The sequence below is a fragment of the Micromys minutus genome (assembly GCF_963924665.1).
Source record: "Micromys minutus genome assembly, chromosome: X".
Lineage (NCBI taxonomy): Eukaryota > Metazoa > Chordata > Mammalia > Rodentia > Muridae > Micromys > Micromys minutus.
This window is the reverse complement of record NC_137970.1, coordinates 108,095,809-108,122,510: the sequence shown is the minus strand read 5'-3', so window position 1 is coordinate 108,122,510 and position 26,702 is coordinate 108,095,809.

Sequence of the window (26,702 nt, the reverse complement as noted above, 5' to 3'; positions counted from 1 at the left end):
CAGTTTCTTTTGGAACAAATCCAAGCAATAAGTTTTCTTCTTAATACTGCTTTCATTGCATCCCATAGTTTCAGTTTGGTGTGCTCTCATTTTCATTAAATTTTGAAAATCCTTAAGATTTTATTTATTTCTTCCTTGAACATGGTATTGTTGTGTAGGGCATTGTTTATGTGTATGTGGTCTTGATTTGTTTTTGTTTTTGAAGAGGAGCCTTCGTCCATGGTTATTTGAAAGGGTGCATGGAATCATGTCAATTTTTTTTTTTTTTTTTTTTTTACTAACTGCAGGTGCTCTTGTATTTGGAGCACAGTTCTTCACCTTGATAGAACTTTTCCTCTGATTAGTCAAAATTGTCCTTCCTTAACAATGTTGGTAACTTTTCTTGAAAATTTATCTTATTTGCTATTAGAATAGCCACTCTAGATTGTTTCTTAGTACCATTTTTCCTTGAAATTTCTTCCTAACCTTTTACTCAGAGGTACTATTTGTGTTTGTTCCTGAGAGGAGTTTCCGGTATGCAGCAAAATGTTGGACTCGGATTGTGTGTACATTCTTATAATCTATGTCTCTTTATTGGGGAAATGAATCCAATGATGCTAAGAGATATCAAAGAACCATTATTGGTCCCTGTTATTTTTATTGTTAGAAGTAGAATTATGTTTGTGTGGTTTTCTTCTTTAGGGTTTTCACAAGTGATAGAAAAACACAAGGATTTGGGGGACTCTGAGACTTTTGCAAAAAGCCTCATTTGTATAATGTAAGACACTAAAAACATAGAAATGGTTAAAGTGTAACTCATAGACTTTCCAGTCATTACTAAGCTCTGAGACTCAGCCTGTGCATGACAAATAAAAACAGTGGCCTAGAATAAATCTCAAAAAAGCCAGAATATACTGACTGATTGCCACCTATCTAGAAAGACCTTCATAGGTTCCTGATACATGGCATATTCAGTTCATGCTATAATAACACAATTCTGAGAAACAAAACAGGGACACAACTCCTAAAAATTTGGAATGTATAAACAAAGTTCTAAACATGTAAAAGCACCGATTTAGTGGACAGGTTAAGCTATACAGTCCAAGCTGAGTATACCTCTTTTGCTATACTTTCTTTGTTTTGAATATTTGGTATTTTGACTATTTTATGTCAGAGGGAATTTTATTTATCTGGTCTAATCTATTTGGAGTTTTGTAGATTTCTTGTATGTTCATAGTCATCTCTTCCTTTAGGTTAGTGAATTAGCCTCTAAATTTTGTTCAAGATATTTAGTGATACTTTTATTTGAGAGTCTATATTTTCTTCTACAACTATTATACTTTGGTTGACTCTTCTTATTGTGTCCTGGAATTACTAGATGCATTAAGATAATGCTTTTGGATTTTTGCATTATCTCTGACTGATGTGCCAATATTTACTGTGGTATCTTTTGCCCCTGAGAAACTCTCTTCCATCTCTTGCATTCCGTTGGTAATGCTTGTGTCTACGACTTCTAATCTCTTTCTGAGGTTTTTTATCTCCAGGGTTGTTTCTTTTTGTGATTATTTTTTTTCTATTTTTGTTTCTAATTCCTTCACCTGTGTGGTTGTATTTTTCTGTAGCTCTTTAACTGATTTTTCTTTTCCTCTTTAAGGTCTTCTATGTGTTTAATGGTTCTCATGTGTTTCTTCAACTTGTTTACTGGTTCTCATGTAATTTATGTGCCTCTAGAAGACCTTCATCATCCTTATCATGCAGTTTGTTTTTATGTCCAAATCTTGCTTTTCTGGTGTGTTGGGCTGTCTCTTCCTTGTTTCTGTCATTTTCAGGTTGTGTTTGATTCCCTTGCTTAGTTACTAGCACTACACTCTTAACATCTTGTTATCTGTGATGCCAGGTTTTCTTATTGTCTCTGAATTATGTGTGTGTGTGTGTGTGTGTGTGTGTGTGTGTGTGTGTGTGTGTGTGAATGTGAGTGGTCCCTTCAAACTACTCCACATTAGAGAGGTAATCAAAATTTTGAAGCACAAAAAGTATATAGTCCTATTGAACCAACTGATATCAGTACACATTGATTTGTTTTCATTACGTTTTGTATATATCAACTAATCAGTAATATTTATGAGTGACAAATTTATTTTCAAGCATTTTTGTATACTTTTTGCATGTTTGTTTGTCCTGAAGTATATCTATAAGCTCTCTAGACACCAGTACATGTTAGATTGCCTCTCAATAATTGTATTACAATTTTAATGGAAATTATTTTGAATCTGTAAATTGCTTTTGGAAAGATAGTTAATTAACTATGTTAATCCTGCTCAGTCGGGATCATGGTAGATCTTTGCATCTTCTGATATCTTCCCCAGTTTCTTCATAGACATGAAGTTCCTGTTATATAGGTCTTTGACTTGCTGGGTTAAAGTCATATGAGAAATTTTTTTTAGGATTTTTGGGTATTATAAGAGAATTATCACCTTAAATTCTGTCTTAGCATATCATTTGCACAAATGAGGCCTACTGATTTTTCTTTTATTAATTTTTTGTGCAAGCATCTTGCTGAATGAGTTCATCAGCTGTGGAAGTTTTCTGATAGAACTTGGAGGTCTGCTATTTATACTTTCAAGTCATCTGTGAACAATAATACTGTGCCTACTTTGTTCCAAATTGAATCCCTTAGATATTCTCATGTTGTCTTACTGCCCTTGTTAGAATGTCAAGTTTGTCTTGCCTACATATTGTGCAGAGATAAAGATGGAACAGACAGTGAGGAAACAGCCCTCCAATGATTATCCCAAATAGAGATACATTTCATGGGAGAGAGTCCACACTAGACCATATTAATGATACTTGGCTACTCTTCTATGCTTGCATGTAGGAACCTAGCATTATTGTCTCCTGAGTCTTCATCCAGTAGAGTATAGAAACAGACTGACAAACATTATGTGGAGCCCAGGAAGCATTCTGGAAGTTAAACAGGGGCTATCTCAGTCTCTGTTCATTGATATTGGTAATCTTTTCTTCTTCCTGGCCTCCCTGGTTAGGCCTCAGCAGGAGAGGATATGACTAGACCTGCTGGGAATAGATGATCCAGGGTGGGGTGATACCCAGTGGACTCTGTTTCATTGAGGAGATAAGGAGGTAGTAATTAACATAAGGGTGAGAACCAATACAACAAAATAGCATGTGTTCCATGTTTTAAATGTTTTTCACTATTGCAATAAAAAACACTCACTACCTGAGCTATCATATTTCCTGGGGAGACATAATATTCATAATATTCATGCCTACTAATCTCAGATAAGAATCATGGTATATATATATATATATATATATATATATATATATATATATATATATATATGTGTGTGTGTGTGTGTGTGTGTGTGTGTGTGTGTGTGTGTGTGTGTGAAGAGCTAAAAAGTGAGAGATTGAGAGATAGAGAGAGAGAGGGAGGTATGTAGGAAGGGAGGTAGGGAGGGAGGGTTCGAGGTAGGTAGGGAAGGAACTGGAGAGAGAGAGAACTAAATTCCAACTTGGTGAATCAGTAAGTTTTATGGAGGTTATTTTCACAAAAACAGATGAGGTGTTACAGGGGCAAAAATTACACAAAAGCAGCTTTATCTCCAATGTCCACCTCATCATTGGTGACAAGTCACTAGAGGTAGAAACCTGAAGAAAATTGACAGCACAACAATTGTATAGTGCCTTTTTCAAGTGACTAAGCTAATATAAACCTCTCCCAGGCATGGAGGTTTGAGCTGCAAAGGAAGAGTGGCATAATGGATATAATGAGTGGTTTGTGCTTATTCAGGGTCTTCTTGGATGTATTATTAGTCGTTTCCCTTCCTACCTAATATTCCTGAAGATTACTGAATGATGGAATGTTTTAGTCTCAGAGGAAACCACTGACCTTGGCAGCTCAAAACCATTATGTCTTACTCTCTTGGTTGTATCAGAATTCTACCATAGTATCTGAATTTATATTACTTCATTTTAATTTTCTTATGTTCAAACTGTAAGTAATGATTCTACCTGTTGTGAAAGCCCCTTACATATTTATTGGCCTAGTAAATGAATATGTTCCCTTCAACTTGTGTTTCATTTATAAATTTATAAAGCAGTTTATAAAAAGTGAGTGTAAATCTCGTTAGAACAAATTTTATACAAGATAGTTCATAACACTTGAGCATCTAAAATAATAGACCCAGAAGTTAAACCAAGATTTTGGTATAGTACCATATCCTAACATATGCTCTACAACTCTATTAGGACCTAGAGACATTGCTGTGATGATGTCAAAATGGGGACTGATTGTTCTATAAAGTAATATCATGAAAATTTATTCCTGTGACTGATGGATACCATAGAGGAGCAAAAGAAGTGGCTAAAATATAGTGCAAAGATCATATTGACAACCTAACGTATGTCCAAGAAAATATGAGAAAAATAAGAACTGTCATTATTCTAAATTTTTACATCTCTAGAAATCCAACATCATGATATATGTATAAGAGGAGTAGACACTAATGTGTATGAATGAGACAGAATTTGTGGACAGTAGTGACTAGGGTTGAAATAAGAAGAGTTGAGACGGGAATATGTGCAAGAAGTCTATTGTAAAAAAGAGTTACTTTATATTCAAGGACTTGCAGATTGTGTTACTGTTAAAACCATCTTTTCTAGAAAGGCTGGATCATTACAAAGACAAACCTAGGTGCACAACAAATATTGATTAGAAAGGCCAATAAATCACACAATTTTAAAGTATCAAAAAAAGTCACAGAGTTTAAAAACTAGTGTTTTTAGTCATTTTATTTGAGATGCAATTCATAAAAACAAGTTTGAGGGAGGAGGAAAGGGGAGTAAAGGGGAGGATATAAGGTTAGAAATGTAAATGTTCAGAATATCCAATAAAATTTTAAAGATGTCAAACATAACAAATTTTTTTTCTTAAAAAATTTTATTAAATTGCAAAGCAGAACTTGAACACAAATTTAAATATCAGTAACAAGGTCACAAAACAGTTGCAAAATGTCTGTAATGGGAGGATTATATATCCTTATAACTAAGTCACCCATCCATGTCTACATTAGTACATCTGATAAATCTTCAAGTCAGCAGCCCATCGAAGAGCTAGCAGTTCCATTATTGGATCTTTCCTGTTACAAAAACTTGCTAATATTTTGGGTATCAGATCTTTATCAGATGGAAACTACAAACTAAACTTTTAAAATTTGTTAAAGAATGATTAAAATACTGTAACTAATTTGGTTTCAAAAACTCTGGGTATACAACTGAGATAAAACACTAAGATTTATACTTATCGCATTGACAAAACTCTTATATTTACGATTTTGGTATTAATATACTCTCAATTAAATTTCCAAAAGTCCATCTCATCATACAAATAAACATTGAGACCAACCTTTCACTGGTCTCATAATCCACTCACATTAGACTAAATTCACTTTTATTCATGTCCCAAATTTGCACCTGTGGGGCAGATATAGCACACATTTATAGGGAAAATATAGGGAGTTGGTTATTCCTTTTTATCCAGTTTTCATTCCTATTTCTATCTTTCTTCAAGTCTTTTTTTCTTTTCCTTTTTTTCTACTTCTCACACACCAGCATCTCTATCTTTACAACACCAAATGGATTATTTCATGTAATGGAGAGATTTTGTTTAAGATTTACTCCATTTATAATTTATTTTTTAAATAAACACAGATAGAAGAACAAATGTTAGAATTTTTACATAAATGTATAAGAATACATTTTAGTAAGTGCTTTGCATTTTTTTAAGGTTTGATATTCTGCATTAATGTCCTAATAGTTACAATGAGCAAAAAGTACATGTAAATCAGGATGTAACCCAGAAGTAGTCAAAGTTTTCTTGGTGTGTGAGGATTGAGTATAATGTTTTTTTTATTTTTTTTCTTGAATTTCACAGTCTGAGTTTTTTCTGGGGTAGGCTGAGCTTTCTGGCGTTAGTATCCCATTATCAATGACTGCATATTATGTCTGTTCTTTTGTGACTGGGTTATCTCACTCAGGATGCTATTCTCTAGATGCAACCATTTTCATAAGAATTTGGTTAAGTCATTGTTTCTGATAGCTGAGTAGTACTTCATTGATTAAATGTACCACAATTTTTGTATCCATTCATCTACTGAAGGGCATCTGGGTTCTTTCCAGCTTCTGGCTAACATAAATAGTGCTGCTATGAACATTGTGGTGCATGCGTCTTTGTTGTATATTGGAGTGTCTCTGGGGTATATGCCCAGAAGTGGAATAGCTGGATTTTCAGGTAGTACCATGTCCAGTTTTCTGAGGAATCGCCTGTCTGATTTCCAGAGTTGTTTTATCAGTTTACAACCCCACCAACAGTGGAAAAGTGTTCCTCTTTCTGCACAGCCTCTCCTGCATCTGTTGTCATCTGAGTTTTGGATCTTGGCCAATCTGACTGGTGTGATGTGGAATCACAGGGTTGTTATGATTTGCATTTGCCTGATGGCTATGGATGTCCAGCACTTCCTAGATGTTTCTCAGTTATTGGATTTTCCTCAATTGAAAACATTTTGTTTAGCTCTGTACTACATGTTTAATAGGGTTGTTGGATTTACTGGTGTCTAGCTTTTTCTGTTCTTTTTATACCTTGGATATTAGGCCTCTATCTGATGTGGAGTTGGTTATGATCTTTTCCCATTCTGTTGGCTGCAGTTTTTTTTTCTTGACACTGTCCTAAGCCTTACAGAAACTTGCAATCTCATTAAGTTTCATTTGTTAATCTTTGACCTAAGAGCAGGGGCCATTGTTGTTTTGTTCAGAAAATTATTTTCCTATGCCTAAGTATTCTAAGTTTTTCCCTATTTTCTCATCTAATAGTTTCAGTGTATCTGGTGTAATGTGGATATATTTGATCCTCTTACACTTAAGCTTTGTACAAAGAGATAAGAAAGGGTCTATTTTCATTCTTCTGCATGCTGAGTGCGAGTTGGACGAATACCATTTGTTGAATAGGCTGTCATTTTTCCATTGAATATTTACAGGTCCTTGGTCAAAATTCAGGTGACCCTCTATATGGGGCCTCATTACGGGGTCTTCTATTCTATTCCATTGATCCATGTGCCTATTTCTGTACCAGTCCCACACAGTTTTCATCAGAATTGCCTTGTACTATAGCTTGAGGTCAGGGATAGAGATTCTCGCAGATGTTTACTTGTTTTTGAGGATGGATTTCGCTTTTCTAAGTCTTTTGTTATTCCAGGTGAAATCACACATTTCTCTTTCCAATTCAATGAAGAACTACATTAGAATTTTTATGGGGATATCATTGAATCTGTAGATTGCTTTGGGTAAGATGGTCATTTTTAGAATGTTGATCCTTCCATTCCATGAGCATGGGAGATCTTTCTATTTTCTGAGACTTTCCTTGATATCCTTCTTTAGAGGTTTGGAGTTCTTGTCATACAGGTCCTTCACTTACTTAGTTGGAGGCACACCAAGGTATTTCATCATTTTTGTGACTATTGTAGAGGATATCTTTTTCCTAATTTCTTTCTCCACATGATTGTCCTTTGAATACAGGAAGGCTACTGATTTGTTTGAAGTAATTTAATATTCAGCCACTTTGCTGAATGTTTATCAGCCATAGTAGTTCTCTGGTGGAATTTGTGGGATCACTTACATAAACTATCATGTCATCTGCAAAAAGTTTTGACCTTCCGAATGTGACAGTTTACATTTCACAGAAAACCCTTCATTATTTATAGCTTCAATGTATCTTCAGTTGATTAAAATGATATCAGCAATCCTCTCTTATTAGTACAATTCTCAAATGGCAAGCAATAGATAAGAAAGTGTCATAGTTTGGTATAGTGTCAATACTTAGAGTCAGGTTACTCTGTCTGAGATAACTCTGTAGTTCTTCTCCTGATGAAGATGGGAAGGCAGAGGCAGATGTAGAGGCAAAAGTGGGTGCACAAGGTACAGAAGCTCTGCATTCAGTACATGATTTTTGTCCCTTTTTCACAACATGGTTATTTTCATGTACATTTAACTATTTAGGCTTTTGATAAAACACAGTGCTACACAATATGTGTGTGTGTATATATATATATATATATGTAATAAATTGACTAAAGATTCTTCTTAAATTTTCAAAAATATCTGTAATTTTATTATAAAGTCTCTTCATGTTCACATCTTCATAAACTAATATATACATAGAACATTAGTTCAGAGATGCTCCTGTAAAGCTTTAGTATTACCTAGATCTGACATTGTCTTTATAAATACTCAGGGAAGCAAACAAAGATACTCTAACTTTTGGATCATATCCAAGATTATGTAGAAAGAACAAAAGCAGCAATCCATAGAAGACAGTGAGGTGAGCCCTTTACTATCTTTTGCTTTTCGTTTTAGATGTTTGAAAAACTCTGGAAGCAGACATGAAGTTATCTGTATATTGTCCTAGAACTTGATTTTCTGATTTTAGCTTCAGGTTTACTTCCTCAACTGCATCTACTCTTGCAGAAAGATTTTCAAGTTTGTGTTGTAGTTCAAACTCTTGATTGAGAAGTGGAGTCTTTCTTCCAGTTCCACCTGATTTTCAGCATAAACTGCGTCCATATCAGCATTCATCATCTTGGGAACATACATTGAGCTCTTGAAAACAAACTCCTTAGTGATGGGTCTTGCATCTGCAGCACATGGAGGAGGTGGGATAGGTAGCCAACTTACATTATATTAAAGAGGAAAAGTTCAGTATACAGTGTATGGAACTTAGATTTAAAAATCTGGTATTGAAAAGGGATCAGTTGAGATTTCCCTATGCAAATAAATAGATGTGAGGATCACATGGTCCACTTTCAAATTCTAAATGTTAGTTTGTTTGTTCATTTGTTTGTAATGTTCAGGCAACAGTAAAATCTACTTGTTGACAGAGGTGTCCATAGAAACAATAAATCAATTTCAGAGAAGATATTTTTTGAACAGTCAGTTTGTACTGGTGAATGATGCTTGGGAGTGAGACTTCAGATGCTGCTTGAGGTAACAGGTTCTGGAATAGCTTTTGTTGCAGAGGGGACAAGCATGGGGCCTCTCACCACTGTGCTTTTTTATGTGTCTGTTTAGATCTGTTGAACGGTAGAATGTCCATTTGCAGCCAGGCACATTGCACTCATAACTCCTCTTTCCAGTGTGTTTCTTCATGTGGTCTTTGAGGTGGTGAGCCTTTGTGTAAGATTTCCCACAATCTGGGTAGGAACATGAGTAGCGCTTCAAAGGTTGAGGGTTGATTGGAGAGACAGGGCTCAGTGTCTGCAGGTCTGCGTTCAACTCTGGACCCTTTCCTTGAACCAAATCAGAAGCTGAAGAGCTTGCCTGGGGTTGTCTTTGAACAGAAGAGTAACTTGAAGGATTTGAGGATTCACCTACATATGGGGCTTGGTTACTAAGTAATGTCACATGATGATCAAGGCTTTGCACAACATTGGGTGTTCCATTGCTACTTGGGTAGACATTAGGTTCAAGAGAGGTTCTCAAATGATCCAAGGAGAATGACTCTTCAGAACTTGGACTTCTCTCTGGATGCCAAGCTAAGTGTTCTTGTATAGGACATGAAGTCACCTGAGGATCAAGTTTTTCTTCCACATCAGGTGTTCCATTCACACTTGGGGAAGCATCAGAATCAAGAAAGGCCATTATGTCATCTAAGAAAAAAGACTCTTCAGAAAGGGGACTTGTCTCTGGGTGCCAAGCCAGGTTGACTTGGTTATTAAGTGAAGTCACTTGAGGATCAAGGCTTTCTTCAACTTTGGATGTTCCATGCAAACTTCGGGAAGCATCAGAATCAAGAAAGGCAATTATGTCATCCAAAAAGAAAGACTCTTCAGAACTGGGACTTGCCTCTGGGTGACAATCTAGGTTGGCTGGGTTACTAAGTGAGGTCACCTGAGGAACAAGGTTTTCTTCAACATTGGGGGATCCATTCAAACTTGAGGAAGCATCAGAATCAGGAAATGCTATTATCTCATCCAAGAAAAAAGACTCTTCAGAACTGGGACTTGTCTCTGGATGACAAGCTTGTTTTTCTGGGTTACTAAGTGAAGTCCCCTGAGCATTTTGGCTTTCTTCAATACTCGTAGCTCCATTCAGATTTAGGGAAGCATTAGAATCAGGAAAGGCTATTATCTCATCCAAGGAGAATGTCTCTTCAAGACTGGGACTTGTCTCTGGGTGACAAGCTAGGTGGTCTTCCTTACTAAGTGAAGTCACCTGAGCATTTTGGCTTTCTTCAATACTGGTAGTTCCATTCAGATTTAGGGAAGCATTAGAATCAGGAAAGGCTATTATCTCATCCAAGGATAATGTCTCTTCTGGACTGGGACTTGTCTCTGAGTGACAAGCTAGGTGGTTTTCCTTACTAAGTGAAGTAACCTGTGGATCAATGTTTTTTTCAACATTAGGTATTCCATTCAAACTTGGATGGATATTTGGATTCACAGAAGTTTTCATTTGATCCAAGGAATATAACTCTTTAGAACTGGGACTTGTCTCTGGATCCCAAGCTATGTGGTCTTGATTACAAAATGAATTCACCTGAGGATCCAGCCTTTTTTCAACATTTGGTGTTCCATTCAGACATGGGTAGACATTTGGATCAGAGGACCTCATCTGATGCAAGTAGCATGACACTTAAGAACTGGGATGATTCTGTGGATGCCAAGTCATATTTTCTTCTGCATTGGATGTTGCCCTCTTAGACCCATGAAAATTTGGGCCAAAACTGGTGTTTGGCATCTGAAAACCATAGAAAGTCTGGCCACCAATTGGATTTGTCACCCAGTGACTGACCATCTAATTCTGATCACATCTGTGTCCTGATAACTGATACCCAGAGAGAAAGTGCTCACCACAGACCAGGTTATCCTGACCTCTGTAGACATTCTGACCACGGAAGGATGACTTCTGGTAGTAGAGCTTCATGTGGTCATGGTTATCTCTCACCGGAGGCTCATAAAAAGCCTGATATTCATTAGAAGGTATCATCAGATCTGCATTGAATCTATTATTAGCTACTAAATCCCTCTGCTGATACCTAAAAGAACTCTGTTCAGAAAAATAGTCCAGGGAGCGATCTACATTTGAATTCTGGTCTGCATGGCTTCCAGAAGGAGCAGCATGATGATTACCAAAGGGAATCCTCTCACTGTCATTCAAGGCTGTATTTTGGATCACAAGAGTCTTGTCAAAGTTGACTGTCCTCATCCAGTGTCCTTCAATGTAGAGAGATTCCCTAGCTTCAAGGACAGCTTTATTCTGGGCACGAGGATGGCATATCTTTGGTGTGTTGTTGAGCTCCTTAAGCTGAGTGTCTTCCGGGAATTTTTTCTGCTGAAGAGACACAGCTATCTGATTCACAGAGGAAGTCTCACTTGGCTCTCCAGTTTTTCCTGGGTGTGCTGTCGAGTTCAGAGTACAGGTTATCTCAGGTGTGCTAGAGTATGCAGATGCCATCACTGTTGGTTTCCAGGCAAGCATCTCTTAGCTCTGACCTGAGACAGGCTGGCTGGACTCCACAGGGAAAGGCTGGGGATTACACCTCCCTGGCTGGAATGCACCTGTGGATTCTTCCATGTCTATGCAGGTTTCACAAATGGCCTTGGGACTCTTCAAGTTCCTGCACTGTTGGGAGAAAAATCAACATCTGGCTAAACTAGGTATTCAGTGGTAGAGATTAAAGTTCTTGAGAATACTCAAACTCGGCGGACAGGCAGAACTTAAATGGTAGACACAAGAAGGCATAAAATGTTCTCTCGAGATCAGGGATTCACAACTTTAAGGACTCTGATGAAGGTGGGATGGGCAAACAAAAGCTTCATTACTCTGGGATCTCCTTCTATAAAGCTAGGCCTGATATGTTCAGTACTTCTGAGTCTATGATTTCATAAGACTTGTGTTTCCACATGTAGGCCCCCATACTTAGAAGACATGTTTAAATATCTCACCCCAGGCTCTTAGAGTTTAGAAGATGCTCTCATTAAGTAAACTCTTAGGAACTGTGTATGTTAGCTTGCCTCTGATTTACTTTATAAACAATATACAGTTACATGGTTGCATTCATCAACTTTAGAAGAGAATGTGGAACAGGATTTGTTGGTGGGACTGGTGGGTTTTTACAGGAGCAGTAGGTCATGTGGGGTTTGTTTTGAATGAAGAGGGTGAATGAAAAAAAACTTGTGGGCTGATGAAACCTCTTGCTGTGGAGAATTATAGAGTACAAGAGGTTAATCTTTGTAATGGTGGATACAGAATCTGGTGTGATTATTTTTTTGCAATGCTACAATCTGTTGTGTCCTTTTGGTATGGGATCCCATCCATTTTCTCAAATATTATAGATAGATGCTAAGAGAGGGTTTCACTCTCAGCACACTGACAATAGGACCCAGTTACCTAGAATTGTGTCCACATATTTCATGGATCCTGGATAGATCCTGATGGTGGTAAAGGTTGATGAAATGAGACAAAAATCTTATTTTAAATTTAAAAAGCAAATAGTGAAAACCAATGTTAAGAAAGGAAGATGGAATGAAAGACAGAAAAAAACAAGAAAAGAAATAATACAAATGGAGAAATCACATCATCATCATGAGACACAACATGTAGTATTGGAACAAAAGTGAAGTTGTTTGGATGGATAGTTGCACTCTTAAAATTGATAAAAAAAACTGTAAGATAGGAGATTAAAATTGCTTGCACCTTTTCACCAATTGGAAACCACTTGAAAAAAATACACTCTGAATTTGTGAAGGCATCATTCCGTAGGCATCACATATTAAAACACATACAAGGTGTCCAGATAAACATCCAGCCTCTCTTCTATCCCAGAGAAGTGGAAAATCATTCCTCCCATGAAGATTTACAGGAAGTTACAGGACAACTCATTTTTACAGAAGACATTTATACTTCAATCTGGTCTCATAATCTTTATCTTTTGTCTCTAACCCTTGATTGCAGAAATTAAAAATACTTGCCATAATATAGGCCAAGGATTCTCTTTTTTTGTATTGCCATAATGCATAGCTGCAGGCTACTTCCTAATTAATACCATACCACATAACATATTCAGTTTTTAAATAATTTATATTTTGATATTTATGATTTTCAACTAACAACATCTACAACAACAACAATTAGAATACTATGGTAAGACAATAAAATCAGTCACAACAATCCTACTATCTCTTAAGATCAATGCCCTTGCCATTCAATTTCATAAAGAAGAATTTTTAGAAAACAAAGTGGAAAAGAGCTTAAAATATGTAGGCACAGGGGAAAGTTTCCTCAACAGAAAACAAATAGATTATACTCTAAGATCAAGAATCAACAATTGGGACCTCATAAAATTAGAAAGTTTCTGGAGGCTAAGCATATTATCAAGAAGACAAAATATCCAACAACAGATTGAGGAAGGATGTTTGATACTCCTGCAACTGATGGAGGGCTAATATACAACATATACAAAGAGCTCAGGAAGTTAGACTCCAGGGAATCAAATATTTATATATAAACTGGTATACAGAGCCCAACAAAGAATTCTCAGCTGAGAAATTCCAAATAGCTATGAAGCACCCAAAGAAATTATAAATATGGTAGTTATCAGGTAAATGTAAATCTAAACAACCATGAGAATACACCTTATTTTAATTAGAATGGCTAAGGTCAAAAATCAGGTGACAGAAGATGCTGGCAAGAATGTGGAGAGAAAAGAAAACTTCTTGAGTGTTGGTGGGATTGTAAGCTGGTACAACCACTCTGTAAAACAGTCTGGTGGTTTCGCAGAAAATTGAACATAGTGCTACCTGAAAACCCAGCTATTCCACTCCTAGACATATAGCCCAAAGATGTTCCAACATATGACAAGCACACATGCTCCACCATGTTCTAGCAGCCTTATTTATGATAGCCAGAAGCTGGAAAAAACCCAGATGTTTAAAAAAAAAATAATGTATAAAGAATGAATGGTACATTTATAAATTAGAAACAATGACTTTATGAAACACCTAGGCAAACATATGGGGCGAGATAATATCGTGAGTACCCCACTCACAAAAACACACACATGGAATGCACTCACTGTGAAGAAAATACTAGCCACAGAAAACTTTGAGTACCCCAGCAAAAATTGACAGACCTTATGATGTGCAAAGAAGAAGGAAGGCCAAAATGCCAAACCTCAGTCCTGTTTAGTAGAAAGAACAAAACACTTTAGATAGGAAATACAAGGTAAAATAGAGGAATAGGGAATAGAGAAAAATCATTCAGAGACTTCTTTAAATGGGGATCCACGCCATATGAAGCCACCAATCCCTAGCTCTATTGCTGATGCACAAAGTGCTTAGAAGCAAGAAACATATAGAGATGCCTACTCTGGGTCTCTGCCAGAGTTAAATGCATACAGCTGAGCATGTTAGCATCTAACCATCAGAGTGAACTTGGGGACCCCAATGAAGGTGCTAAAGAAAAGCCTGAAGGAGCTGAAAGGGGTTGCAACTGCATGGGAAAACAATGTGATCAACCAACTAAACCCTACACAACCCCCAGGTACTATAACACTGATCATTGAGAACACATTGAGAAAACTATGGTTACAGTTGCATATGTAGCTGAACCTAGCAGTGTCTGGCATTAATTTGAGAAGAGGTCTTTGGTCAAGGGAGAACATGTTTCCCCAATATAGGGAAATGCCAAAACACTGGGGTTCAGAGGGTTGGACGGGAGTAAGGTGGAGGAAGAGCATACCATTATAAATATCAAAACAAAGAGTATGTAATAAGAAAGGAAAAGAAGAACCATTAAGAAAGAAGAATTCCCATGTCGGGTCAGGGTCTGGTCATTGGCACTTTGCTACATGTTCCAGTCATCCACCTCTGTTCTGAGCAAATAGTGACATATCTTTGAAAACCATCCCTTAGTCAGACTATTAGACTCCACAAGAAACTGACTTTCTCAGATCAAAAAATTGCCCTCTCTCACCAGTGGTCATCTCCAACTCTAAATGTACTGCCCACAGGTGTGGCAGATCAAATCCACAAGGAACAGTATTTTAAAATATTGTTTCGACACCTGGCTTCACAATTTTTTTTCTCCTATACTGCTCAAGCATTGTGCTAATCATTGTTGACATAGCCTTGTGTAGCCCCTTCCTCCTTCCCTGGGAATGATAGGACTCACAGGAATATGTTCTTAAGCATTCCAAGGCCAAGGCAAGGGGTGGCTCCCACCCTGTCTCTTAAGATACAACAGAAATACCGTAAAAACTCTAATTATGGGGCTTATAATTCCATTCCAAACAATTAAAAGAAAGTCCCAAATAAACTGTATATGGATTTTTTATGAAATTCTAAATTCATGCCTATAGCATAATTTAAGCTTGTGATCATTAAATAAATTTATGAAACCACAATAAAATTCACAGACCGTATGGAGATGAAGAAGGAATTATGGAAGCTTCATTCTAACTTAGAAGAAGGAACTTAGAAGACCTACTTAGAAGTAAGGACAGAGCCTTTCTGAAACCAACACAGATGCTTAGAGCCAGCCATCAGACTGAGTACTGGGACCCCATTGGAGGAGTTATGGAATGTCCTAAAAGAGTTGAAGAAGTTTGCAACCCCGTTGTAAGAACAATAATACCAACCAGCCTGACTGTCCAGAGCTCAAAGGGAATAAACCACCCACCAAAGAGCAAATATGGAGGAAGAAACCAAGGTTCCTGCTGCATGTAGCAGAACATGACCTTACTATTGATTTAAGGGGAAACCCTTGATCCAGTATAGACTCGATGACCATGTGTAGGGAAACCTTAGGGTGGTGCGGTAGAACTATCATAGAAACAACTTGATATTGATGGAATGAAGGTTTGTGTAGAGGAAACCAGGAAAGAACATATAGATGAAAGTTAAATGAATAAAATATCCCATAAAATAAAATGATGAAATTAATTTTTCTCTATATGTATGTCAAAAAAAGAATTTTTGGATGTACTTACGGTTCGAAGTCCTGTACACTCACAATGGCAAGCTGAGGATAAAAAGTCCAAAAGAATGGTAGTTTTGAGTATTGGAACACAGATTGGTACAGCTGGTCTAATCTAGAGGCTGGAAACTGGCACAGCTGGTGCCAGTACCAGTGTAGGGACAAACTTGTGAACAAGCTGAGGACAAGCTGACAAATAGGCACTCCTTCCTGCATCCATGGACTTATATAGGCCTCCAGCGGAAGGTGTATCCTGGATTACAGTATGTCTTCCTGTCACGTGTTCTTGGTCACCAACCGATTAACAAATTTCAACCAGTCACTATCTCACACGTGTGTCCATCTTGTGTAGATCTTTTGGCTTTCTAGGTATTTTCAAGTGGACAAAAAGGGGAAACTTGTTGGAAATCACAACCTTGTCCTCAGAAAAATGTGGTTTTCGTGTCCTAAAACACATTAAAAATAGGGGACAACATAGTGTATCATGATTTCCTTTCAGAAGATATTTACAGATGGATGAATACCTAAGTTTGACCAAGTGGACTTGCAAATGATCTCTTTCTTTTACTTACCTCTTGCATTTGCCAGGCTTCTCTAGAGGACCAACACTTTCACAGTGAATCTTTCTATATATTTAAGTAGACAGAGATTTAGTATAATGGCTTACAGGTTGAGATAGCTCAGCAACCCGTATCAAACAGAGCCTAGCTCCAATCACTAGACTACTCCAAATATGATGAGTGTTTCAAGGTTTTATATAAAAACAAGACCAGCAGTTCTGGATTATTTCCTCAACAAACCTGGTTAAAAAGTCAGTGTTTGCCTCAAAACTGTCAATGCAGAGGGAAGCAGATATTAAGTTTATGATATGACTCCCAGCATCACCCAATTATGTTAAAGGCCACAGTAGTATTCCAAGTAGATGTTTGTACCCATCCATTCTAATCGATGCTTTCTATAAAACATTGTTCCAGTAGATATTTGGGGTTGCCCTACAATACAAACTATCCTGCCTTACAATTGTAAATGTGGTCATGAGATAGCTTGAATAAGGACCTAGCTGTAAGTTGCATCATATCAATCCTGTCTGGTTTTCGGGAGATCACAAATATTTCCCTGGCACTATAGCTTCTTGAGTTCTCTTTGTACCATTGATACTAGGTCCAAATGGTAGTATGTGCACTTTATCCCAACTCTCAGGAGAAAAATTGGTAGATTTCTAAGTTCTAGGTCAGCATGGGAATGAGCCAGTTCTACTTTAAAAAAAAATATGATTTGGTCGAGGAATGATGACACAAGCCTTAAATCCAAGAACTCTGTAATGGATCATTCAGATCCTTCAGTTGAAAATTACACAGAAAAGGTCAAGACAGCTAATACTAAACAGGGAATGACTTAATAGAATAAGGGAGACAAGTACAGGCCCAGGAAGCAGAATCATTTGGGAGCAATGGCCTTGTACCTCTGGCTTTAGAGTCAAGATCCGAAGGGATTGCAGATTCTGGCTAGCTGGAGATAGGATATCAATGGACATAAGAATAGACCATTTTACTAAGAAGAAATATTCTGATAAGTGATTTCTGAGGACATAAAATTGTTGTGTTCCAGAATTAACTGAGTCTGTACCTAGCCCTACAGGGAAATTAATTATTTATAGGTATCACACAGGTGGTAATGATTTTTAAGGCATTTAAGGATCAAGGAGTTTTGATCCAACAATTCCTGCAGAAATTACACAAACACAGATCTTACTCAGCCAAATAGTTACTTTGAATGCACACCCTAATACTGTTCACATAAATGATGCAGCTCATGTTTTTGAATATGCCTATATGATAGAGAGTAGAATAGAGTGACTCGGGAGTGTGAATATTAGCTGTGACCTTGTTGAAGTAGTTGTGGCTTTATTCAAGGTAGTGTTTCACTATCAGTGTGTGCTTTGATGATCCGATGCTGTGGCTCCACCCCATGCAGAATGAGAGGGCTCCCTTGGCTCCCTTTGTATCAAGCAGTAGAATAATCATCTCTGCCAACACCATGTCTGTCATGCTATATGATCGCATGATTCTTACCATGAAGAAATGGACTGAACATCTCAGACTGTTAACCAGCCCTAATTAAATGTTTGCCTTTACAAGAAATGACTTGTTCATAGTGTCTCTTCAGAGCAATAAAACCTTAACTAAAACTTATAGGTAATAAAATGTCAGAGACTACTGAAGGTTGGAATCATATGAAAAATGTGAAAGTATTTGAAATGTCTAAGGGACAATCTGAAATAAAGCAGTCTTGAAATAATACCATGGTTTTATAACCATGGTTCAATTTTATACTGTTAAATGAATTAGTATCCTTGAATTTAGTACACAAAATTGTATTGAATTATTGTTCAGAGAGTATGTGTACTTTGGAGAGGCAAGCTTAGGTAGTATATAAGTGGGTAAACAAAAAGAACATCCAAAAGGGAAAAGGAACTCCACAGGAAGACCAATAGAGTCTACTAATCTGGACTCCTGAGAGCTCTCACCAAAGAGCATGCACAGGCTTGTCAAATCCCCATCTCCATGCACATATGTAGCAGATTCTTAGTCTCCACGTGGATCCCCCAACAACTGCATAAGGGACTGTATCTAAAGCTGTTGTCTGACTGGAATCTGTTTCCTTAGAAGGTTACCTTGTCTGACCTCAATGAAAAAGGATGGGCCTAATCCTGATGAGATAAGATTAGATGTGCTAGTGTGGTTGGATTCCCACGGAGCCCTCCCCCTGTGAGAGGAAAGGGGAGTTGGTGGGAGAGGGACTCTGTAAGGAAGTGACAAATGAGCAGTGTTTGGGATACAAGTAAATAAATAAAAAAATTAAAAATAAAATAATATAGTGATAATGTATTAAAACAAGGGGTACATAATCACTGTCCTTCAGGCAGCAGTAAATGCTCTGGCCAGATGATTTTAGAAATAGAGACAAGAATAAAGGGACCACGGGGAAAACTGAAGCTGTTATGCCGGATCAAAAAAATTAGAGTTGAAGAGACCAGCTTAGAGTCAGCCTCCAGTGCTACAAAGATCAGAGCTGGAAAAATTGCACAAGCCCTTTGTCATGGCACAGAAGACAATAGGTAAAGCGCAACTAATGACACAAGGAGCTGGGCATAATTTCTTCCCCAGGGTATTTTACCTCCCCTTCTAAGAATGGCTGAAGCATCCACATTTAGGTATTCCTTCTTATCGAGGTTCATATGATCTGTGAGATATATTTTGGGACTTCAAAACATTTGGGCTGATATCCCTTTATCAGTGAGTGCATACCATGTGTGTTTTTTTGTGAAGGGGTTACCTCACTCAGGAGGATATTTTCTAGTTCCTTCCATTTGCCTAAGAGTTTCATATAGTCAGTGTTTTGAATAGCTCTGTAGTGCATCATTGAGTAAATGTTCCATGTATTTGTTGTATGCATACCTCTTTTGAAGGACATCTGGGTTCTTTCCAGCTCATGGCTTTTATAAATAAGGCTGATATGAACAAATAGGGATCCATCCTGTTATGGTTTACATATACTTGGCCAAGGCAGTGGCACTATGGAATGTGTGGATTTATTGGAGTAAGTGTGTCATTGTGGAGATGGACTTTGAGACCCTCCTCCTATCTATGAGAGGAGACCAAGTCTGTTCCTATCTTCCTTTGGATGAAAATGTAAAACTCTCAACTCCTCATGCACTTTGCATGCCTGGACTTGCCATGTTCCTGCCTTGATAATGAACTGAATCATTGAACCTACAAAGTAATCCCAACTAAATGTTATGTGTAAGACATGCCTTGGTCATGGTGTCTGTTGAAAGCAGTGAAAGCTTAAGACAGAAGATGGCACCAGGAGTGGGTTATTGCTTTGAAAGGCCTTATCATTCATTTGTTTGGAAAAATGTGGATTTTGGTATTTTGGATTTAAAGAGTACTTTAATTCTTTAAATGGGGTTTAATAAACTATCCTTGAAGGGATATGGAAGACTTTGTTGGTGAGGGTGATCTGAACTGTTCAGACTTGGCCCAAGATCATGTGGTCTATTTCAGTGCAGAATTTCAGTCTGTGGCCTAAACATTGGTTTTCAGGTAGTTGGGTGGAATAATTCTTAAGCAGTGAAGGAGTTAGAAAATAGGCATGTAGTGATAATGTAATACAACAAGGGGCCAGATTCAAGCTCCTGCAAGCGGCATAACTCAGCAGCTTTAAACCTGGGTCTCTGGCTTTATGATCAAGGGAATGAGGCTACCCGGACAATTGATGCTGTTTATCTGGAGCTAAAAAATTAGGGATGATTAAGAACAGGCCAGCATCACTGTGGTAAAATCTTCTGAAAAGTATTTTTGGAGAGCAGAAAGAATCTGTGTTCCTGAGACATGGAAAGTTGCACCTCACACTGCAGCTGTACTTAGTAATATGTAAGAATCCCCCATGTGGTCCTGGTTTTGAAGGGGCCATGAAGAACTCTTGAGGCTTGTTACTATGAGAGGCCATTGAAAGCAAAAGGGTTTGTGGAAAATACAGCTTATCAGCTGTAAAAGGTTTCTGGTGGAATTCTTTGAGTCACATAAGTATACTATCATATCATCAACAAATAGTGATATTTGACATCTTGTTTTCTAATTTACATCCATTTGACTGAATTTGTGGTATTATTGCTCTTGTTAAGAATTCCAGTACTCCATTACAGAAGAAGAGTAATAGAAGTGTGGGCAGACTTGTCGAGTAACTTATTTTAGTGTGATTGCTTCAACATTCTCCCTATTTAGATTAATATTGGCTACTCGTTTGCTGTATATTGCTTTTACTATCTTTAAGGATGAGCCTAAAGTTCCAGATATTTCCAAACCATTAACATGAAATGGTGTTTTATTTTCTCTAGTTACTTCTAAGCATCTAAAGAGATCTTTATATTGTTTATTTATTTGATTTTTTTTTGGTTGATTACTTTGATGGATTTTCATATATTGAACTCTCCCTGTATCACTGGGATGAACTTTACTTGATCATGTTAAAGGATCATATGATGTGTTCTAGTATTCTTTTTACAACAATTCGATTGAATATTTTCAGGGCTGTTCATGAAGGAATATTGTCTGACACTTTCTTTCTTTCTTTGTAGGGTCTCTGTTTGATTTAAGAATTAGAGTAATTTTGGCTTCAAAGAATGAGTTGTGTAGTGTTCCTTCTCTTTCTATTTTATGAAATAGTGTCGACAATATTGGTATCAGTTCTTCTCTGAATGTCTGATAAAATATGGCACTGAAACCTTTGGCTTTTTACCCCCTTGGAATCAGAGTCTTTTGATGAGTTCTTGTTTTTATATAGTGATTATGGGACTGTTGTGATGATTTACTTGATTTAGATTTAAATTTGATCTTTGGTAATATGGAGAATATGAGACATTTTCTCCACATTTTCTGTTTGGTTGAGTATACACTTTTGTTGCAGGATCTGATGATTTGTTTTTACTTTCTTCAGTTTCTATTGTTATATCTTCCTTTTCTTTTCTGAGTTTGTTAATTTAGATAGTCTCTGTGTCCTCTAGTTAGTCTGGCTCAGGTTTCATCAATATTTTTTGATTTTATCAAAGACCTAGCTGCTGGTTTTGTTGATTTTTTGTATAGTTCCTTTTTGTTTCTACTTTGTTGATTTCATCTCTGATTTTGAGTGTTTCCTCCTGCCTATTCCTCTTAGATGTATCTTCTTTTTTTTTGTTCTATAACTTTTAGTTCTTCTGTCAAGCTGGTTGTGTATGCTCTCTGCAGTTTCTTTTGGAACATATCCAAGCAATAAGTTTTCTTCTTAATACTGCTTTCATTGCATCCCATAGTTTCAGTTTGGTGTGCTCTCATTTTCATTAAATTTTGAAAATCCTTAAGATTTTATTTATTTCTTCCTTGAACATGGTATTGTTGTGTAGGGCATTGTTTATGTGTATGTGGTCTTTTTGATTTGTTTTTGTTTTTGAAGAGGAGCCTTCGTCCATGGTTATTTGAAAGGGTGCATGGAATCATGTCAATTTTTTTTTTTTTTTTTTTTTTTTTTTTTTTTTTTTTTTTTTTTTTTTTTACTAACCGCAGGTGCTCTTGTATTTGGAGCACAGTTCTTCACCTTGATAGAACTTTTCCTCTGATTAGTCAAAATTGTCCTTCCTTAACAATGTTGGTAACTTTTGGTTGAAAATTTATCTTATTTGGTATTAGAATAGCCACTCTAGATTGTTTCTTAGTACCATTTTTCCTTGAAATTTCTTCCTAACCTTTTAATCTGAGGTACTATTTGTGTTTGTTCCTGAGAGGAGTTTCCGGTATGCAGCAAAATGTTGGACTCGGATTGTGTGTACATTCTTATAATCTATGTCTCTTTATTGGGGAAATGAATCCAATGATGCTAAGAGATATCAAAGAACCATTATTGGTCCCTGTTATTTTTATTGTTAGAAGTAGAATTATGTTTGTGTGGTTTTCTTCTTTAGGGTTTTCACAAGTGATAGAAAAACACAAGGATTTGGGGGACTCTGAGACTTTTGCAAAAAGCCTCATTTGTATAATGTAAGACACTAAAAACAAAGAAATGGTTAAAGTGTAACTCATAGACTTTCCAGTCATTACTAAGCTCTGAGACTCAGCCTGTGCATGACAAATAAAAACAGTGGCCTAGAATAAATCTCAAAAAAGCCAGAATATACTGACTGATTGCCACCTATCTAGAAAGACCTTCATAGGTTCCTGATGCATGGCATATTCAGTTCATGCTATAATAACACAATTCTGAGAAACAAAACAGGGACACAACTCTTAAAAATTTGGAATGTATAAACAAAGTTCTAAACATGTAAAAGCACCGATTTAGTGGACAGGTTAAGCTATAAAGTCCAAGCTGAGTATACCTCTTTTGCTATACTTTCTTTGTTTTGAATATTTGGTATTTTGACTATTTTATGTCAGAGGGAATTTTATTTAACTGGTCTAATCTATTTAGAGTTTTGTAGATTTCTTGTATGTTCATGGTCATCTTTTCCTTTAGGTTAGTGAATTAGCCTCTAAATTTTGTTCAAGATATTTAGTGACACTTTTATTTGAGAGTCTATATTTTCTTCTACAACTATTATACTTTGGTTGACTCTTCTTATTGTGTCCTGGAATTACTAGATGCATTAAGATAATGCTTTTAGATTTTTGCATTATCTCTGACTGATGTGCCAATGTTTACTGTGGTATCTTTTGCCCCTGAGAAACTCTCTTCCATCTCTTGCATTCCGTTGGTAATGCTTGTGTCTACGACTTCTAATCTCTTTCTGAGGTTTTTTATCTCCAGGGTTGTTTCTTTTTGTGATTATTTTTTTTCTATTTTTGTTTCTAATTCCTTCACCTGTGTGGTTGTATTTTTCTGTAGCTCTTTAACTGATTTTTCTTTTCCTCTTTAAGGTCTTCTATGTGTTTAATGGTTCTCATGTGTTTCTTCAACTTGTTTACTGGTTCTCATGTAATTTATGTGCCTCTAGAAGACCTTCATCATCCTTATCATGCAGTTTGTTTTTATGTCCAAATCTTGCTTTTCTGGTGTGTTGGGCTGTCTCTTCCTTGTTTCTGTCATTTTCAGGTTGTGTTTGATTCCCTTGCTTAGTTACTAGCACTACACTCTTAACATCTTGTTATCTGTGATGCCAGGTTTTCTTATTGTCTCTGAATTATGTGTGTGTGTGTGTGTGTGTGTGTGTGTGTGTGTGTGTGTGTGTGTGTGTGTGTGTGAATGTGAGTGGTCCCTTCAAACTACTCCACATTAGAGAGGTAATCAAAATTTTGAAGCACAAAAAGTATATAGTCCTATTGAACCAACTGATATCAGTACACATTGATTTGTTTTCATTACGTTTTGTATATATCAACTAATCAGTAATATTTATGAGTGACAAATTCATTTTCAAGCATTTTTGTATACTTTTTGCATGTTTGTTTGTCCTGAAGTATATCTATAAGCTCTCTAGACACCAGTACATGTTAGATTGCCTCTCAATAATTGTATTACAATTTTAATGGAAATTATTTTGAATCTGTAAATTGCTTTTGGAAAGATAGTTAATTGACTATGTTAATCCTGCTCAGTCGGGATCATGGTAGATCTTTGCATCTTCTGATATCTTCCCCAGTTTCTTCATAGACATGAAGTTCCTGTTATATAGGTCTTTGACTTGCTGGGTTAAAGTCATATGAGAAATTTTTTTTTAGGATTTTTGGGTATTATAAGAGAATTATCACCTTAAATTCTGTCTTAGCATATCATTTGCACAAATAAGGCCTACTGATTTTTCTTTTATTAATTTTTTGTGCAAGCATCTTGCTGAATGAGTTCATCAGCTGTGGAAGTTTTCTGATAGAACTTGGAGGTCTGCTATTTATACTTTCAAGTCATCTGTGAACAATAATACTGTGCCTACTTTGTTCCAAATTGAATCCCTTAGATATTCTCATGTTGTCTTACTGCCCTTGTTAGAATGTCAAGTTTGTCTTGCCTACATATTGTGCAGAGATAAAGATGGAACAGACAGTGAGGAAACAGCCCTCCAATGATTATCCCAAATAGAGATACATTTCATGGGAGAGAGTTCACACTAGACCATATTAATGATACTTGGCTACTCTTCTATGCTTGCATGTAGGAACCTAGCATTATTGTCTCCTGAGTCTTCATCCAGTAGAGTATAGAAACAGACTGACAAACATTATGTGGAGCCCAGGAAGCATTCTGGAAGTTAAACAGGGGCTATCTCAGTCTCTGTTCATTGATATTGGTAATCTTTTCTTCTTCCTGGCCTCCCTGGTTAGGCCTCAGCAGGAGAGGATATGACTAGACCTGCTGGGAATAGATGATCCAGGGTGGGGTGATACCCAGTGGACTCTGTTTCATTGAGGAGATAAGGAGGTAGTAATTAACATAAGGGTGAGAACCAATACAACAAAATAGCATGTGTTCCATGTTTTAAATGTTTTTCACTATTGCAATAAAAAACACTCACTACCTGAGCTATCATATTTCCTGGGGAGACATAATATTCATAATATTCATGCCTACTAATCTCAGATAAGAATCATGGTATATATATATATATATATATATATATATATATATATATATATATATATATATATGTGTGTGTGTGTGTGTGTGTGTGTGTGTGTGTGTGTGTGTGTGTGTGTGTGTGTGTGAAGAGCTAGAAAGTGAGAGATTGAGAGATAGAGAGAGAGAGGGAGGTATGTAGGAAGGGAGGTAGGGAGGGAGGGTTCGAGGTAGGTAGGGAAGGAACTGGAGAGAGAGAGAACTAAATTCCAACTTGGTGAATCAGTAAGTTTTATGGAGGTTATTTTCACAAAAACAGATGAGGTGTTACAGGGGCAAAAATTACACAAAAGCAGCTTTATCTCCAATGTCCACCTCATCATTGGTGACAAGTCACTAGAGGTAGAAACCTGAAGAAAATTGACAGCACAACAATTGTATAGTGCCTTTTTCAAGTGACTAAGCTAATATAAACCTCTCCCAGGCATGGAGGTTTGAGCTGCAAAGGAAGAGTGGCATAATGGATATAATGAGTGGTTTGTGCTTATTCAGGGTCTTCTTGGATGTATTATTAGTCGTTTCCCTTCCTACCTAATATTCCTGAAGATTACTGAATGATGGAATGTTTTAGTCTCAGAGGAAACCACTGACCTTGGCAGCTCAAAACCATTATGTCTTACTCTCTTGGTTGTATCAGAATTCTACCATAGTATCTGAATTTATATTACTTCATTTTAATTTTCTTATGTTCAAACTGTAAGTAATGATTCTACCTGTTGTGAAAGCCCCTTACATATTTATTGGCCTAGTAAATGAATATGTTCCCTTCAACTTGTGTTTCATTTATAAATTTATAAAGCAGTTTATAAAAAGTGAGTGTAAATCTCGTTAGAACAAATTTTATACAAGATAGTTCATAACACTTGAGCATCTAAAATAATAGACCCAGAAGTTAAACCAAGATTTTGGTATAGTACCATATCCAAACATATGCTCTACAACTCTATTAGGACCTAGAGACATTGCTGTGATGATGTCAAAATGGGGACTGATTGTTCTATAAAGTAATATCATGAAAATTTATTCCTGTGACTGATGGATACCATAGAGGAGCAAAAGAAGTGGCTAAAATATAGTGCAAAGATCATATTGACAACCTAACGTATGTCCAAGAAAATATGAGAAAAATAAGAACTGTCATTATTCTAAATTTTTACATCTCTAGAAATCCAACATCATGATATATGTATAAGAGGAGTAGACACTAATGTGTATGAATGAGACAGAATTTGTGGACAGTAATGACTAGGGTTGAAATAAGAAGAGTTGAGACAGGAATATGTGCAAGAAGTCTATTGTAAAAAAGAGTTACTTTTTATTCAAGGACTTGCAGATTGTGTTACTGTTAAAACCATCTTTTCTAGAAAGGCTGGATCATTACAAAGACAAACCTAGGTGCACAACAAATATTGATTAGAAAGGCCAATAAATCACACAATTTTAAAGTATCAAAAAAAGTCACAGAGTTTAAAAACTAGTGTTTTTAGTCATTTTATTTGAGATGCAATTCATAAAAACAAGTTTGAGGGAGGAGGAAAGGG